Here is a 17,453-nt window from a genome sequence, read left to right as displayed (position 1 = left end):
TAATATTAATTATCTATTATGTAAAGATAAAGGGTAATTGCCACTTACCTCAAGACCTGACTTAATAACAGAGATCATATTCACTCTGCCTCCAAAGTATATTTTCGATCTATTTGCTTCCTTTCATGTCTATTGATACTCCCCTGGTCTAAATCACCATCCTTTCTCAACTTTATTATACCAATTACTCTGCTGCCACTTCCCAACGCCCTCAATTTCTTGACTTACCCCCAAAGATCATTTTAACACATAAACATCAGATTATATCCTCCCTTGCTCTAATACCTCCAGTACTGTCCATTGTTAGTAAAGAACCAATGTCTCACCATGGCGGTCAAGCCCCTTCATGCTTTCATTTCTATCTATGCTCTGATCTTGCCTACTCCTACTTTAGGGCCTTTATGCTTACTAACCCCTCTGTTTTGTCTTTAGACACTCCTTAGTACAGGCATTATAGGGACATCCAGACAAAGGGAGGAGCAGATCAGAATTCATTTTCCACCAACTAATATGAAATTCGTAAAGTTGTTTCTTTGTCCAATTATATCATCTCTTAGATTTCTAGAGCTCTGCAAGAAGAACCCAGATAACTCAAAAATCTAAGTATTTCAGGCAATTTGAATAGAAAACATAAAGACTGATAGCTGATTTTTCTCAGAGGATAAAACAAAGTTTGGAGTTAGAGAATACACAAAAGTTACAATTATCTCAAATTTCTATTTCCCTTTTTACATGTGGGTACATGTGTGGGGAAAAGTCTGGCCATTTCTTTTTAAGTGAGAAGTCACAACCTTAATTCCCTAGTGCATGAGATATTAATATTGAAACATACTTTCCACTGCCCTTGTTAATTATGATGCCTTATTCCTAGGATTAAAAAAAAAATGCTTCTGTAAAACAATAGATGGATTGTTAATGTCCTTGAATGTGTCTTTCTACAGTGGGTGCTGGGATCTGGGTGTGGTTCCTGAGTTGATTACTCAGTTTAAGTAAGTAGCATATTTTTTAAATAGCAAGCTAACACCATCTGCACAGACTATGTATTTTGACTGTTCATAAGCTACAGGAAATCAACTCTGCCCTAATTTCCTACATGATTCAATAGGGTGGAAGCCAAGGGAATACAAGCTAATGTGACCTTTAAATACATTCCTATGATATTAAGCTTCAGATGAAAAGTTCTGGGAGGTGGACTGCCCTTTAATATTAGGAATATGCATCTTTGCTGGTATTAGTAAATAAAACAGCAATTTTCAAGTTATTAGTCTTAACAACAAGAATTGCCTCAAATTCACAGAATTTATGCAAATATTGTAAAGCTTAGAATTGGAAAGACTATTTAAATGTAATTACAACCTAGTCATCTAGATGGGTGCCCAAATTTAATATAATATGCTTATAGTGTGGCTTTTTGCAATATTATTTCTAATTATTCTTTATCTTTACATGGTTGCCGGAATCTTCTTAATGGTTTTCTTAGAAGCTCTCTCACATTACTAGATCTCACCATTATATTCTAAATTTATGAATTTGATACATACATATATTAGTTGCAAGGACTACATGATAAAAATGTAAGAACGTCTAAACTAGAGGGTGAATTTTCTAAGAAAGTGTTGGTAATATTGATGGATCATTGTGGCAGTAATGTTGTTGCTTCTTCTTGGGAAAAAAATAAAGAAACAAAAAAAAAATTTCTCAAACCACTAAAATGACGGCTGCAGACCTTCCAGGGACAGCTGGAACTTCAAAGTAGAAAACACTGGAATGTCACTTACATCTTCAGATAAACATATTTGAAGCAACAGAATGCAAAAGAGGGTGCAAGTCTGAGAGGAACAATTAGGCCATTATTCTGTCTAGATACAAAGAGGTAATAACACATTTATCACAATCCTAAAATGAACACATGGCAATAATCACATGTTTTCCCTCCGTTGAAAAATGTTATTTTTTAATGTTTTTTTAAAGAATTATTTAATCAAGCAAAAAATGTTAAACAATTTTTTTCAAAATGTTATCATTGTGACAATAAGCCAATTGCCCTTTCCGGTCATGGCAAAGAAATTAAAACCTAAGATATTCGAATTCGGAATATAAATACTAGTGAATGTAAGAGAAACTTGATTTTTCTCTTCATTCATTCATTCAAAAATATTGGAAAGGTATATACCAAGATTGTGGAAGTTGGGGGTTCAGAGATAAAATACTGTCTCCGGAACTTAACAAAAAGATTTGGTCCAACTTCTACTGGAAGAGTGGTCACTCAGCAGTCATGTTTATGTTTTGCTTCTGCTCCCTTACTTTGGCTGATGAAAAAGGTGGAGAGTTCTCAGTCCAAGCTGGAATTTTCACATTCTCTCCCCAGCAAATGTGGAAAGGGAGTTCAGAGACATTCTTCATGTAGCTAGAACTATAGAGTCTGTAGTAGACTCTTGAGCTCCAGGTCAGCCATATTGTATTTTGTCATGAGGATAGAATCATAGACAGCTGGTTTACAAGGAGAGAAAATAATGACGTAGAATGGAGACAGAGAAACAACGACAATGGAGAGAAAAACCTCTGTTGACCTTGGTCAAATTTTCAGATTCTTTTTTGATGACTTTCTGTACTTCAGCCCCTGGGTTCCATTAAACATTTCTAAATCTTTACATTAGAATCCTCTGTTTTCCTTAATCCAGTTTATTGCTTTCTGTTAATTGCAATCAAAGTAGTTAGCAAATACAAGAGCATTTTACTCTAGTGTAAAGCCAGAAAACTAAGCCCATAATTACAATACAGGTGCTAAATGGTAAAGAAAGCACATAGAAAGGATTAGACACCAAACTAAGCTAGAAAGGATTATGGGTGTTGGGAGCAAGGTACAAAAAAGATAAAGACAGAAAAATGTTCCTGGAGTGAAGGTTGTCACAGATTTGATGCTTAGTCTCTATGCTAACAAACATAGCAGAAAAACAAAGCAGGGACAGAAAATATATGCAAAGTTTGACAGTGGGTATATAGTTGATAGATACTAGATTTGGGGTTCTCTCTGTGTCTTTACAATACATGCCTGGGGAAAGGCTTCCAGGTAACAATTACCCTGAATCAGAGGGGCCAGTTTTGTTCTAGGGTAAAATGAGGGAGAGCGCAGAGAAAACCACATGTGTGTGTGCACATGCATGCACGCACACACATTCCTGTTTGCCAAGGCATCAAGCTGATATCCAGAATAGTGGCTATTAATTCAGTATCTCTATTTCTTTGAGATGCTACAGATATACAAAACAGTTAGGTAAGCACAGGTGTTATCGATGGAAAATAAAATGCCTACCAACTTCATTCAGATAAACTTTGTCATTGATGTTAAAGAAGTAAAGTCTCTTTTTTAAAAGATAGTAAGGAATATTGTTTCTGTAACAGTTCCATACTTTAGGACTTACCTACTTCAGTTAGCAGTGGAGTTTCTTTGCCTCAGGCTTTCTAGTTTAGTTGGTTATCGTGACCAAAAGTCTTACTGCAATTTCCCTTTAGAAACTATAAGAAGGATTCTAGATAAGTCCCATCAGGTCCACTTCAAATACCTGGATATCATATCAACAAAATCTACTACTTCCCATTTCATTCATAAAAATACCACAAAAACATCTAAAGCGAAGTGATTTATAATTTTTTCAAATTTCACCACTTTCCTTCCTTTCTAAAATGAATATGCTGTGTGGAAGCCAGAAGATTCATTTAAAAAAAAATACAGATAGTAAAACAAACAACTCAATAAACACACACACACACACACACACACACACACACCAGCAAAAACAAGAAGGGAAAATCTACTATAATGAAGAAGTCCACATCTTCCTCCTTGATCAATGGAGCTACCAAGTTCTTTGATCCAAGGGGTCCCAAGACACTGACATACCTAACACTCCACAAAAGTAACCTGACATGGAGAAATATACACAGATTATTTGCAATATTACTAGTTCATGTATCATAAAAATTTTAAATCTAAAAACTCTTAGAAATTATTTTTAGTCTCCCAATATTACCAAAAATGGAAGCCTAGAAAATTTAAAAGATTCTTGGAATAATCTATGTTTTGTGGTCTGCCAGAAGTCACAACTCATGCTCTAACTACATCATCTCTGGACCTATAATAACCTTCTTAACATCTGTATTCTTCAATGTTCTCCCTCTCTATAAAAAGCATGGCTATAGAATAATCAGCATAGGTTAAAATTAATGGTTTTTCTGCCTCTAGAACTTTTTGCAATATGTGTCCCTTATCCTTTATTGTATGCTACGCAAAATTGCGCTTATCTTACATTTGTTTCAGGAGTCTGTACTATTGACAATCACCTCCAAAATAAAACTGAAACCACTTTTTTAAGGCTGGAATTAAATTGCTCTCTAAATAACCACTCATCTGCTCCTGTCTTTAACAGTACCTCTAGTTATGGACCACCCCTCCACAACCTATTGCATCTCCAAATATAACAACATTCTTCTGAGCCAGTTAACTGAACATTTACTCCAAATCAACTAAAGTCCTATTGAAATCTATCTTTTCTGTTCTTCTCAACTTATATTTGATTTATTTATTCTGGGAAGACAACTCAAAAAACTCCTTTCTGGGCACCATTGTTTTATGAGTTCCTTTCTCTGTTCAGCATTTTTTAACAATGCTGTTCATCTCACTGAATCACAGACAGCTCTTGACTTAGAATTTTTTTTTCCAGCAATGGCAGTGGATTACACTACTCTAGCCATAGATGATTGGAATGACTGGTAAAACTACATGATTTGTGAAACAGAGTTTTTCTCCATGCCACGCAGAAGGGTCAGTACAATAATAGTCATCATGACTTTACTGTTATTCACACCATTAACCAAATTCTAGCCAATAAACAATATGTTGACCCATTGGCTGTCTTGTGTTTTTGTGTTTTTGGTTTTTTTTTTAATTTTTTTAACATTTATTTATTTTTGAGACAGAGAGAGAGCATGAACAGGGGAGGGTCAGAGAAAGAGAGAAACACAGATTCTGAAACAGGCTCCAGGCTCTGAGCTGTCAGCACAGAGCCCGACGGGGGCTCGAACCCAGGACCGCGAGATCATGACCTGAGCCGAAGCCGGACACTTAACCGACTGAGCCACCCAGGCGCCCTGGTTGTCTTGTGTTTTTTTGTTTTTTTGTTTTTTTGTTTTTAATTTTTTTTTTTCCAACGTTTATTTATTTTTGGGACAGAGAGAGACAGAGCATGAACGGGGGAGGGGCAGAGAGAGAGGGAGACACAGAATTGGAAACCGGCTCCAGGCTCTGAGCCATCAGCCCAGAGGCCGACACGGGTCTCGAACTCAACAGACCGCGAGATCGTGACCTGGCTGAAGTCGGACGCTTAACCGACTGCGCCACCCAGCGCCCCGTCTTGTGTTTATGTTTGTTGTTTTGCTGTTGTTTGGTTGTGTTTGTTTATTTATTTATTGCGCACATGCATGCGTGTGTGTGTGTGTGTGTGTGCATGCACATGCATGTTTGGCCTACAATTAAATGTAAAGGATGAAAGGCTCTACCAAAGCAGACTTCCTACTCCTGTCTTAGAATAACGCATGGCTCTGGATATGATCTAGGCATCTACAACGCACAGGTCCACTTGGTTTTTCAGTTCTCTCCTTTAATCACTTACTGTTTTTTAAGTTACTTCCTGCCGTCACAAAAAGTGCAATCGTAGTGATTGCAAAATGTCCTTCTCCTTTCCCCTACGTGAATCATCTTTAAACATTTTTATTAATAAATGATCTCCTATGCTCTTCAAAAATTTTTTAAATTTGATATATTTCAGTCTCACTGAATTGCAAACAGTTCCATTTTCCTTCGGCATTTAGATTTTATTAGCTTTCAAAAAAGTATTAAATTAACATGCTGAATCATAAAAGAGTCAATAAGATGTTTTTTACAAGCTTTGCATACAGATTTAAGGAAAAGATTGTTGAAGAGCTGACAGATTGAAGACAGTAATAGTTAATGGACATATAGTGCAGGATAAATCACATTCTCTATGGAAATTTGTAGCAAATAATCTTTGAAGACCATTTCTTTTCATCACGGTAAAACCATGAGCAAAGAATCTAAAAACAAAAGAAACTTCTGTGTTGCACTCATAGGAAGGGTCCAAACAAGATTTTTTAAAGTAAATCTGTAGTCAAAGTATGTTGCGTAAAAACATACTTTATTAATCTGTGGTTTGAAAGAACCTCATGCATGCACTTCACTTGCCCTTGAATTTCAGCACCTCATTTTTAACTGTACTTAGTTTACATTTTACTTACAGAGATTAATCTTCTCTTTTGCTAAGTGCATTGGAAATCACGAGCACTATGTAAATGATGTGAGGAAATGTATCCCCCAAGTATGAAATAAAGCTCTAACTAGATAATGCTAATAAATATTAATATGTGAAGATAGCAAAGGAATATTAAATGATTAAGCTGCCCCAAATAAGAATAATAATATACCTAAAGTTCTCAGGGAAGCCATTCAGTATTTTAGGTCTCTACAAATATTAACAAAAGCAGAGCCTGAAGAGAATTGTAGATCCTAAAAGCTTTATGACTTGAGTCACCATAAGAAAAATGGACAGTGGAGGTAATTAACCAGGTGAGTTGACTCAGTTGGCTACAGCTGATAATTAAGCCTATTTTATCAGGGTTTTTCTATAGAAATTACTATATACCAGTCTTTTTCTTTCTTTCTTTTTTTTTAAAGTATTTTGTAGGGTTTGGGAGTTTCTGGAAATTTTGCTTCTATCCTAACCATATTACCCATTTTTGGTTGGATAATGAATACTGAAGTCAAGGGAATAGACCGTGTTAAGCAGAATGTAGAAGGCTTTGCCACACAAAGCAGGAGTGAAGTCTACCAGGAAACCTTCCATGCTCACCTTGTATGTTTGCAGGTTCACAGAGCAAAAGATGAAATGAGTGGCAAGTTCCTGAATTTTCTAGTGCAAGACAGCATCCTACATTTAGTTTTTATTGTTTCCAGTATTTGAAGAATATCCTGGGCAAGCCATAACAAATAGCTTCAATTCCAGAGGGCATTCTCTCCACTGCCCAGAATCAGGGTTGTTTCCAATACACTCCGATATTGCTGTAAAGTGACCTGACTGATGCCCGGGTCAGTAGGATTTTCTCAGAAATAATTTGTACCAAGCCGTAGTAAAGGTTTTGTTTCCATATTAAAGAAGCGGAAGAGAGATGAGGGTTCCTCGTAACACCACCCCTCCCAAGCCCCATCTCAGTTCCATCAAAGAAAAGATACAAAATTACGTTACTGTTATATATTAGCGGTATATATAACAAGCTCTGAGCACGATTGTAAGATTATTTCTCATCCTTGAAAGATTTGAAAGGGATGCCTGCCACATTAGCAATTACTCTGTGGTCTACTCACTAAATAAGGAAATGAGTTGGAGATTCTAAAAGGCAGTATTCTTAATCACAGAACTGCTGCAGTTTAAATTGCACTTCTTGCTTATGGGGATTATGTAAAACCAATAATAAGAAAATGACCTGGAAACAATTGAGTAGCCGTAGCATGATTGTTAACCTCCTTGCAAAAATCAGAGAAACACAAAAACGGGAAAAGGGAGTTATTAGAAGAAGCAGTACAAAGCAAACAGCACAAAGCAAAGTCTACAGATGTGATTTCAAGTAATTCAGGGAGTTTCTAGACAGTGCATAGCTTTCAGCCCCAATAAAAAGCCAATTATTAATCCTGCAATTACCCAGCCTTATCGCCACTGCCCACACATGCTGACTATGGCTAGAGTTCTAGATGAGATTCTTTTCATTAGCGTGGCCAAAGGGAAATTTAATTAGAGATACATCTCTTGAATGGACAACGGAAAATATAAGGATTAACAAATTAATCCTAGCACTTAATTACATTAAAATGTTTATCATTCAGTATAGGAAATATTGACACTCTAGCTAACCTCCTTTTTATCTGTTCTTATGTAACAGTGAAAACACTATTTTCGAAGAAGGCAAAAAAAAAAAAAAAAAAAAAAAAAAAAGGTGGGATTTCCTTCCTGCCAGCTCGTGTACTGCACAGGAAGAAATAATCAACCTAGTTTATTCTGGACCCTATCAGTTCCTGACCACATTCCATAAAGGCAGGCATCTGGAAGAAAACAAACCGGTACACAGGTAACAGAAACCAAACTCTGTAATGATGGAGAGATAGGGAACGTGTGACTAAATGAGTTCGGGTAAAGTCTAAAACAGAGTGATGGAAAGAAACCCTGGAGGGGTATTTAAAGAGACAGTCATAATTGCACAGCAAAGCTGTATCATCCCAGCCAACAACTAAAACCCCGTTCCATAAATTGTCATCTCTGCCTGCCCGCCTCATTCTCAGTTGCCTTTTTCTTGCCTTCTCCCTGCATGTGTGTGCCCAGAGAAGATAACGTGTGTGCTTTCTTGGGGGGGATTTCTCAGCTGTCTAAAAATAAGGCCCAGCGACAGGATTTTAGAACACCCACTCAAACCTTTAGGCGTGTATGCTGTAACTTTACTATTATTGTTTTGACATTTAAGAACCAGATGAATATTTTTCACTTTGGAAGGCAGACATCTGTTTTTCAGAATTCTCTCCAGAAGCTGGAGCTGTCTAGCAGGAGCATATTAAATTAAAGGAGCTCTGCCATCTTGCCCCCTACTTGTGTCCCTCAATCAAAAATATTTTAAGAAACAGAACAGAGAAACTTATGAATAAGCTTACAAGCATGAAGACTCTCCTGACGTTGATTAAATAAGTCCATACAATGTTCACTCCAAAGCAATCTATGCTAATGCAATTTACTAGGAAGAAGGAAGTGGGGCTTGGAGCTGTGATATGTGGAGACTTGCCTGAGGGGCCAGGTAGCCCAGAACTTCAGAAAAATTGCATAATTCCCATGAAAATTAATTCTGTCTGTTTTTATTAAGAAAAATCTAGCCTAAAATGCATATAATCATTTGTGTCTGGTTCTGGCATGTTGAACGCCATGGCTAAAGGAGGGAAAGACGTTTCATGAACCGTGCATGGGAGGAATTCTTTTTTGTCTGTTGTTTCGTTTGGGCTTTATTTAAGGAGGGGGCTCTGTTTTGATTTTTCTCCGAAAAGTACACATTGCCAACGCCATCAAAGTGTAGTTTTCAAAATGTGAAATTGCAAAGCCCTCAGAACATATCTAGTTCATCTGGAATTTGTAAATATATTAACTTGCTCTTCTCCAGGGGAAAAGGGGTATGTTTTAGATGAATTTTGGATGTAAATTCTAAACAGGTGGACAGAGCAGCAGGAAAATGATATCGGGCTTTCCGCAGGGGGCCCACACCACATAGTTGTAGAAAATGAATCACAGGGATTGGTGGTAAAAGAAATCAGATTTGCCAAGCCGAATATTTATACATGAAAGGAGCGTGAATGTTTGGTAAGTTATGGATCGGGGATCCAAAGCCTGTGTCCTCAACCACAGTCATGCAGACTCACTTCAAGCCGCTAACTGGCCTTCACAAAAACAATACACATATTCTAATTTAATCTTTCACATTTTCTGCGATAGCCTGAGTGTTCATATGGTGAAAAACGTATCTTCCTGTATACAGACTGCACGTGGGCCTGGGAGTAATGTTGTTTTTTAATTACAAACATTTGTGAGCTTCCCGCTGATGACACCGTTTGTGACACCGACAGGAACAGAGTTCAAATGGAGAGGTGATGAACTTTACGTCCCTCCTAGTTAAATAATACAGAAGAGGGCCAGGGAGCCCCTGTGTCATTTTCTAGCAAGGTACAAAGTGTCCCGAGAATAAATAACGGATGTTGTGTTTGGTGCCATACTCCCAGTGGGGACATAGATATTTTTGTGGAATTTCCATTTATTGCTGGCATTCCAAGAAGCGGCAGTTTGTTTGTTTCTTTTTTTCCTAGTTGGCAATTTACAGGAAGCTTAAGAGTTTTAATTTAAAAATGCATTTTAGCACTTTCAAAACATTGGAAGTTCAGTGTTCACGTGGCCTTGGTTTACAAGGCTTCTTTAAGCGTGGTGGGTTCGTCTGTGTCTCCCCAACATAAATGCGGAAGGATCCCGATCAACACTTGCACGGCCTTCTCAAAGCCCCCTAATTGTCCCAGGTGGTTTGCTCTGCATGACAAGCAATATAATGATAATAACGTAATTAAGATTTACTGAGCATTTACTACTTACAAGACACTGGATTAAATGTTTTGCATTCATTATCTCACTTAATCCCCACTCTAACTCTGGGAGCTAGGTAGCATTATTATCCCCTTTGCAAAATGGATGTTGAAGCTGTCCTTTGAAGAGGTTAATTAATTTGTCTGAGATTATTCATTCTAATCATTAGTGTGGCCAGACTTGAAGGCAGACTTCTCTGACAGTAAAGCTGGATAAGGCCTCTCAATGCAAAGTTTACTGACCATTCTCCAAGTTGATCATTGTACTAACTGCAGTTTTTTAGAGAATTAATCTTCAAAAATTACCTCAAAAACTGTATAAGCCCAAGTTGCTTGACTTTATTGAACTTGTTTTTATGAACCCCGAAAAAGGCAGCTGCTGACTTTTCTCTCCAGCGGTTCTCCTTTCTCAGGTAAGTGATGCAGATGATCACTTGGTACTCTCATTCCTCAGCCCCTAGGTGGTTAACGTCTGATTTCTTCTTACTGGAGCCTCCCCTCTGGGCAGCCCAATGAGACAAGACCCACAAAGGTCATGCACATGGTCTACTCCTGCTGGTCCTCATCTAACTGACAACCACTCATTCATTCTTGCTTCACCCAAGTCCAGGCATCTAAGCCCTTCCCCATTGAACAGTGCTTGGATCAGCTCAGCCACCAAAGCAGTGAGTCAGGCCACAATTATCCTGCATGTTTGTAGGTGGGAGTTAGACCATCATTTGTCCTGCCTTCTAATGGTGGAGGGTCACGGGTAAGCTCTTTGTGGCTCTCCATAGAAGATCTCCACTCTGGGTTTGACGAAAGAGGGAAAGAAATTCTCTCGCTACTTGGGTGAGGGAGGGAATGAAACTCAAAACACAGTCTTCACAAATATTATGTCCTCATAAGAAGTATCCCTCATTCACCCTCATGACATCTCAAAGTGGCCGAGAAAACTCAAAATTCTAGGCCAGATTCTATATAATTAACATGTAAACAGGCATTTGGTGATAAGGCAAACATTTTAGCATGTTTTATGTCAGTAACTGCTACAAATTTTAATTTTTTACATCCTGCTATATCCACATCATTATATTTATATAGCTATTTTTTTACCTTATACCAGTTTCCTCAGCTTATTAATTATCTTTCAAGGATTATTCTTTGAATTTACTAAACATTACATTTGCTTATACATTGTAATTAATGTCTCTATTGTTCATAAAGTTGTTTATAATCTGTAAGATAATATAAGACAATATTGACTTATAAATATTTAGCCAAATCTCTGATTAAAAACTAAGGACAGGCTCTTGGAAATGTAATGATTGAGTCTATGTGCATGAATTTTAGGATTATGATTATATAGTATCAAATTACCTTGTAGTAAGTAGTATGGTAGTACCTTTTTTTTTTCTGTACCAATAGGAACATTGGGTATTATAACTTTTAAATATATTTAATATTTTACTAGGTTAATTTAAAAATAGGAACTACCATGCCTATATTTAAGACTTTCACCTTCCTTTATTATAATTTAAGATTTACAGTGTTCATATTTAACGTGCTATTTCAAAAGAAAAAAATAATTTCAGTGGCATTAAAACTATCACTTATTTTTTTGAACATCATTCTAATAGTGGATTATTATAAAGGAATAGGTAAATTGATAGTAAATACTTATTGTTAAGATAAAATAATCTATAATTCCTTCTTATCAAAGCAAGTATAAAAAGTGAAATTCTTTGTGCAAAACATAAAATATCTCTTATTCTTTTTAAGAAACTTCCTTTCTTTAGACTGCCATTGTCCATTTTATTTCTTTTCTCTATTTTTTTTCTTGAAGTATGCAGGACTTATTCTGCCAGAGTTATTAATGTGTCAGCATTTCCATCCTTTTTGAGAGGTTTATAAATCAGCCATAAAAAATGCGATGCTGCCGTAGACTTGGCATATATCCTTCGCCCAGAAGCATTAGTTTTTTTTCACACTTTTTAAATGAAATAGTTTGGCTGCTATGAACCTACAAAAAGGCAAAATCTAAATGTTTTCTGACTCTATGTATGTTATGCCCTTTTCCTAACAAGATCCGTTCAACAGAAAGGAAAGGAAAATTTAGAGACAGTTCAAGATAACAGCTTCAGGGAAGTCATTACAAGTTTGCCCTGTCAAAGATTTCTGTGTTAATAGCTTCATGTATACATCAATGCATACATAATAATAACTTTAGAACTTGTTCGACTCCCACTTAGGCAGCAATGGAAAAACATATTCAAGAGAGAACAGGCAGCATACAAACTGAGGTATTTATTTAAACATTTTAACTATAGAAATTTCTTTTCTGCTATCGCCCACATTTTTGTAACCAAAGCTCACTGAATATAGCTAATAGAAGATAACATGTCAGCAGTGGCAACATGTTATGGACAAGGAACAGTATAAAAAGCTCACTTATAGATCTGTTCAACATCTACAGAGAAGTCTCTACACAGCGCTCTGGTTTCTTGGGGCTGGGGGTGAGGGAGGAAGGGGGGGACAATAGGAAAAGAAAGGCTTCTTTATTGTTGCTGCTTTTGAAACTTCAGAAAAAAAGTCTGAGGTATGTTTTATTTGATTATTTTAATATACAAAGACATTCAAATATTAAGAAAATTGACTTACATACAATATTTTTGTAATTATCTCTTTTATAAAGTTTCATTGAAGTATTAACCACATACTCATGGGAAAGCAACCACGAATAATTAAAATATATACTTGTTGTTTCTTTTCTTCTTCCTACTTGTAAGATAAACGCTGCCCAAATAGTAATAACTAAGAGAAATTGTATATAGTTTTCCCACATAGTTGATAATCAAAAGTTAGTAAGAATAAAGTAATTCTCAGTATTTGTTTGAAGTGTATCTTCTATATCTTACATTTCAAAGGGGACACTGAGGTGAGTGTAATAGATAATCATTCCCTAAGGGAATTTACTTTTTCAATGAAATAACATCTTGAAAATCACCAAAAACCTTTTTGACACAGTTCATTGACCTTGCAAACATTAGATTTCGCTTCCAAAGACTGCCAGGTTATTTTACCAAAAGTATACTCCAAGAAATATCCCATTTTATAGTCCTACTCTAGAAAATGTCCTCCCTATTAAAAATATAGGAAGTAAAAAGCAAATCTTGGTGGGAAATAATATCATCTAAATGTAGAAGAAAAGAAATTTCCTAGTAAAATAAAATATTGCCCAGTGTTCCTTGTATCTCAGGGAACAAATAAGACATTTCACATCCATATCCAGATGGATTTTGACTTCCTTTCATTTCATAATGACTCAACCATTTTCAAATTACAGATTCTAATCTCTGACTAAATTATTCATCACCAATGTCACAGAGCTTTTCCTATAATATATAATACATTGCACATAAATAATTTTTGAGAGCCATAGGAAAATAATTCTGATTTAGGATTTAATTCATTGTTGTTTTAAGCTATAAAATTTCTGGCAATTAGAAGAACTTCAATAGCATACTCATCAGATTTATTTCTCTGTAACAGAAATACTCCAATCTACAATACAAAAAAAAAAACATTTAACTCATGTTTCATTCAATTTTAGATCTGTTATCAAGACTCTTCAGTCTACAGAGCTTTGTAACAGGCCAAGAACTGTTTCTCACCAGGGAGTAGTTATCTGCAGAGGAGAGCAAAGCTTTGCTTCAAAATCCTAAGGTCCTGTGCTGTAATTCACCTAAAAGGACCTCCCAAAGGCCCCAAACAGCATTCCTGCCTGCCACTGACAAGTTAAGCCCTTTTGGATTTGCTGGATCATGTGGCCCTAGTGGAGTAGCCAGCAAGGTAGCCTGGACCTTCTGCAGAGCTTTCTCTCATTCTGAGCCTCACTCAAAACCAGCAGCTCTATTTTTTTTTAATGTTTATTTATTTCTGAGACACAGAGAGACAGAACATGAGTGGGGGAGGGGCACAGAGAGAGAGAGGGAGACACAGAATCCGAGTGGGCTCCAGGCTCCTTCCGAGCTGTCAGCACAGAGCCCTACAAGGGGCTCAACTCACAAACCTTGAGATCATGACCTGAGGGGGAGTTGGTCGCTCAACTGACTGAGCCACCCAGGCGCCCCGTAAAACCAGAAGCTCTTTAGGTGTACCAATGAAAGGGCTGGAGTAACATACCCAAATGAGGAAATATTGATTATTTCCCAATTCTAAATGTCTCACTAAGCATTACACCTTTTACACGTGCACTAGCTTGCTTACAATCCTACTTTTAGGAAATAGGATCATCCTTTTCTTTAAGAAGAGGAAAACCGATTGGAGGGTTTAAGTAACTTGCCCTGAGTCACATAGATAGAAAAGAGCAGAAATAAAGGTGGAACAGAAGATATATTTTTGTCAATTTGAAAGACTGTGTTCTTTAAATTACATCCTCCTCTCTGCTCTTGTACCCCCCCCCCAGCTTTACAGAAAAACTAGGCACTGTTGTTGTAGCAAATACAACAATGCTAAGTGCATCCATTCACTCATTTCACGTATTTTATTAATAATTTACTATGTGTTAGGCCTACGATTAGGATTAAGAATATAAATATTAAAATATATCATCCTTTATATCCTCAAGTAGCTGAATCTACTGCAGAGACAAATATTCAGACTAAAATTTTGTGTTAATTATATTTATTGACATAAAAAGAAATGTGGTACCGGTTCCATGGTAGGAGAAGAGAGGAAGGAGAGCTCTGCGTGTGTGTGTGTTTGTGGGAGTGGGTGAGTGTGGGTGTTAATTGGAGTAAAAAGAGGTTTGTATTAAAAGACAAAAAATATGTGTAAATGTTGCTAGCATTATAAGAATTATAAGTACCTTCATATTGTTGGAGTGTAGGTACATAGAGGAAAGTGATAAGCTAGATAGATAAGCAGTGGCCACATCATTCAGAGCCCTATATACACACTATGGATGAGAAGGCTTGAAATATTTTCAGCATAGCATGGGGAGACAATGATAGAATTTGGATACTAAAAATAATATTATTTTGGCAATGTGGAGACTGGCTTTGAAGGCGTGTGATCTACTATAGCTGGGCTCTGCCCCATAGGGCAGTTGAAAAGACATGATGCAAAATTCTTTGTTACTCTTCTAATCAAGAATTTGAGTCTCTTGGGGTGCCTGGGTGGCTCAGGACTCTTGATTTCAGCTCAGATCATGATCTCACTGTTCTTGAGATCCAGCCCCACGTGAGGCTCTGAGCTGACAAAAAAGGAGCCTCCTTGGGATTCTTTCTCTCCCTGTCTCTCTCCACCCCTCCCCCATTCATGTGCTTGCTCTCTCCCTCTCTCTCTCTCTGTCTCTCTCAAAATAAATTAAAAGAAAAAAATTTGAGAACAAACTGGTGGTTGAGAGAAGGGAGGTTGGGGAGGGGGATGGATGAAACAGATAAAAGAAATTAAAAGTACACTTAATCTTGATGAGCACTGACAAATGTATAAAATTGTTGAATCATTATCCTGTATACCTGAAACTAATATAACATTATATATTAATGACAGATGGATGGATAGATATATAGATGATAGATAGATAGATATATAGATAAAAGAAGTTGAGTTTATTCACTATCCCTTTAATCTGAGAAGAGAAGGGGAGATAAAAGTTGGTAGGCTAAAGAAATCATCCAGTCAAGATTACTGTGAGCCTTACCTGGGACAGAAGCCCTAGAAATGGAAAGGAGGTGTTACACATGAGAAATGTTTAAGACATAAAACTCTAAAGAAGCATACAATTTGGTGGTGACAGACTTGTATATAAGAATTTCTAATGCAGCAGAGTGTAATAGAGTTATAACACTGTAACAGATACTGTGCCTGGGAGCATATAACAGACACTGTTGGTACATTACTCATATCTTCTGGGTGCTCACCTTTCCAGACTTGCAAATGGTGTCCACTCTGCCTGAGGACTTTGGCATAGCCCTTTGGTAATATCCAAGGGTTAATGCTGCTAGGAGCAGCCCTCAGCCAAGATATATTAAAATTTCAAGCATCCTCATGCCCTGGGTGTGATAATCCTGAGGGATTTTCTATTCCAGCTCCCTAAATTCCTTGAGGAACTGAGCCTCAATAGCACCCCCAGTTTTGACCAACTCATTAAAATACCTATATCTCCCTTCCTCAGCCCTGATGAGTGAATTCTGGGGTCTCCTCATAATAAACTACTCTCGTACAGGTCCTTGCCTTTAAACCATCTTCTGGAAATTTGAATACATGTGTAACAGGTAAAGAGATTGAACTAGTAATCATGAGACTTCCCACAAAGAAAAGTTCAAGTATAGATGACTTCATTGGCAAATTCTGCCAAATATTTAAATAATAATTAATGCCAACTTTTATAAAATCTTTCAAAAAAATAATAGAGGAAGGAACCCTTCTCAATTCATTCAATGAGGTCAATTTTACCATGATACTTAAATCATCAGGAAAGGAAACTATAATATCCCCTATGGCTATTACACAAAAGTCCTCAACAAAATATTAAAAAGCAAACCTAGCAACATATAATAAGGAATATAGATTATAAAAAAGTGGGATGTATCACAGGAATGCAAGATTGGCTTAACATCAGAAAATCAATCAACGTAATACATGATGTTAATAGAATGAACAAAAACCATGGGATCACTTCAATAGACGCAGGGAAAACATTTAACAAAATCGAACATTTTTCAGGATAAACGTCCTTAACAAACTTGCAATAGAAAGGCCCTGTGTCACCCTGTTAAAGGACATCTACCAAAAAACCCACACTAACATTATGTTAGACAGTGATGACTGGATTCTTTCCCCTTGATATCAAGAACAAGACGATACCCAGTGTCCTCTGTTTACATTGTACTGGAGGTCCTAGCTGGACAAAAATCTGGGGAATGACTTCTAATGGATATGGGTTTTCTATTTGGGGTGATGAAGTGTTCCGAAATTCGATAGTGAAGATGATTGCACAACACTGTGGGTATACTAAATACCACAAAATTATGCATTTCAACAGCATAATTTTTATTATATGTAGATTATATCTCTACAAAACTATTATTAGAAACAAAGAAATGCATTTGACAAAATTCAACATCTCATTTTTTTTATTTTGAAAAGCTCTCAGCAAATTAAAAATTTCCTCTATCTGAAACACATTCTTGAATAAACTTCAGCTAACACCATAATTACATATGTAATATTGCAATAT

This window comes from Leopardus geoffroyi, chromosome C1 (assembly GCF_018350155.1).
Source record: "Leopardus geoffroyi isolate Oge1 chromosome C1, O.geoffroyi_Oge1_pat1.0, whole genome shotgun sequence".
NCBI lineage: Eukaryota > Metazoa > Chordata > Mammalia > Carnivora > Felidae > Leopardus > Leopardus geoffroyi.
The sequence above is the reverse complement of the archived record's forward strand: the minus strand, read 5'-3'. Positions refer to the sequence as shown.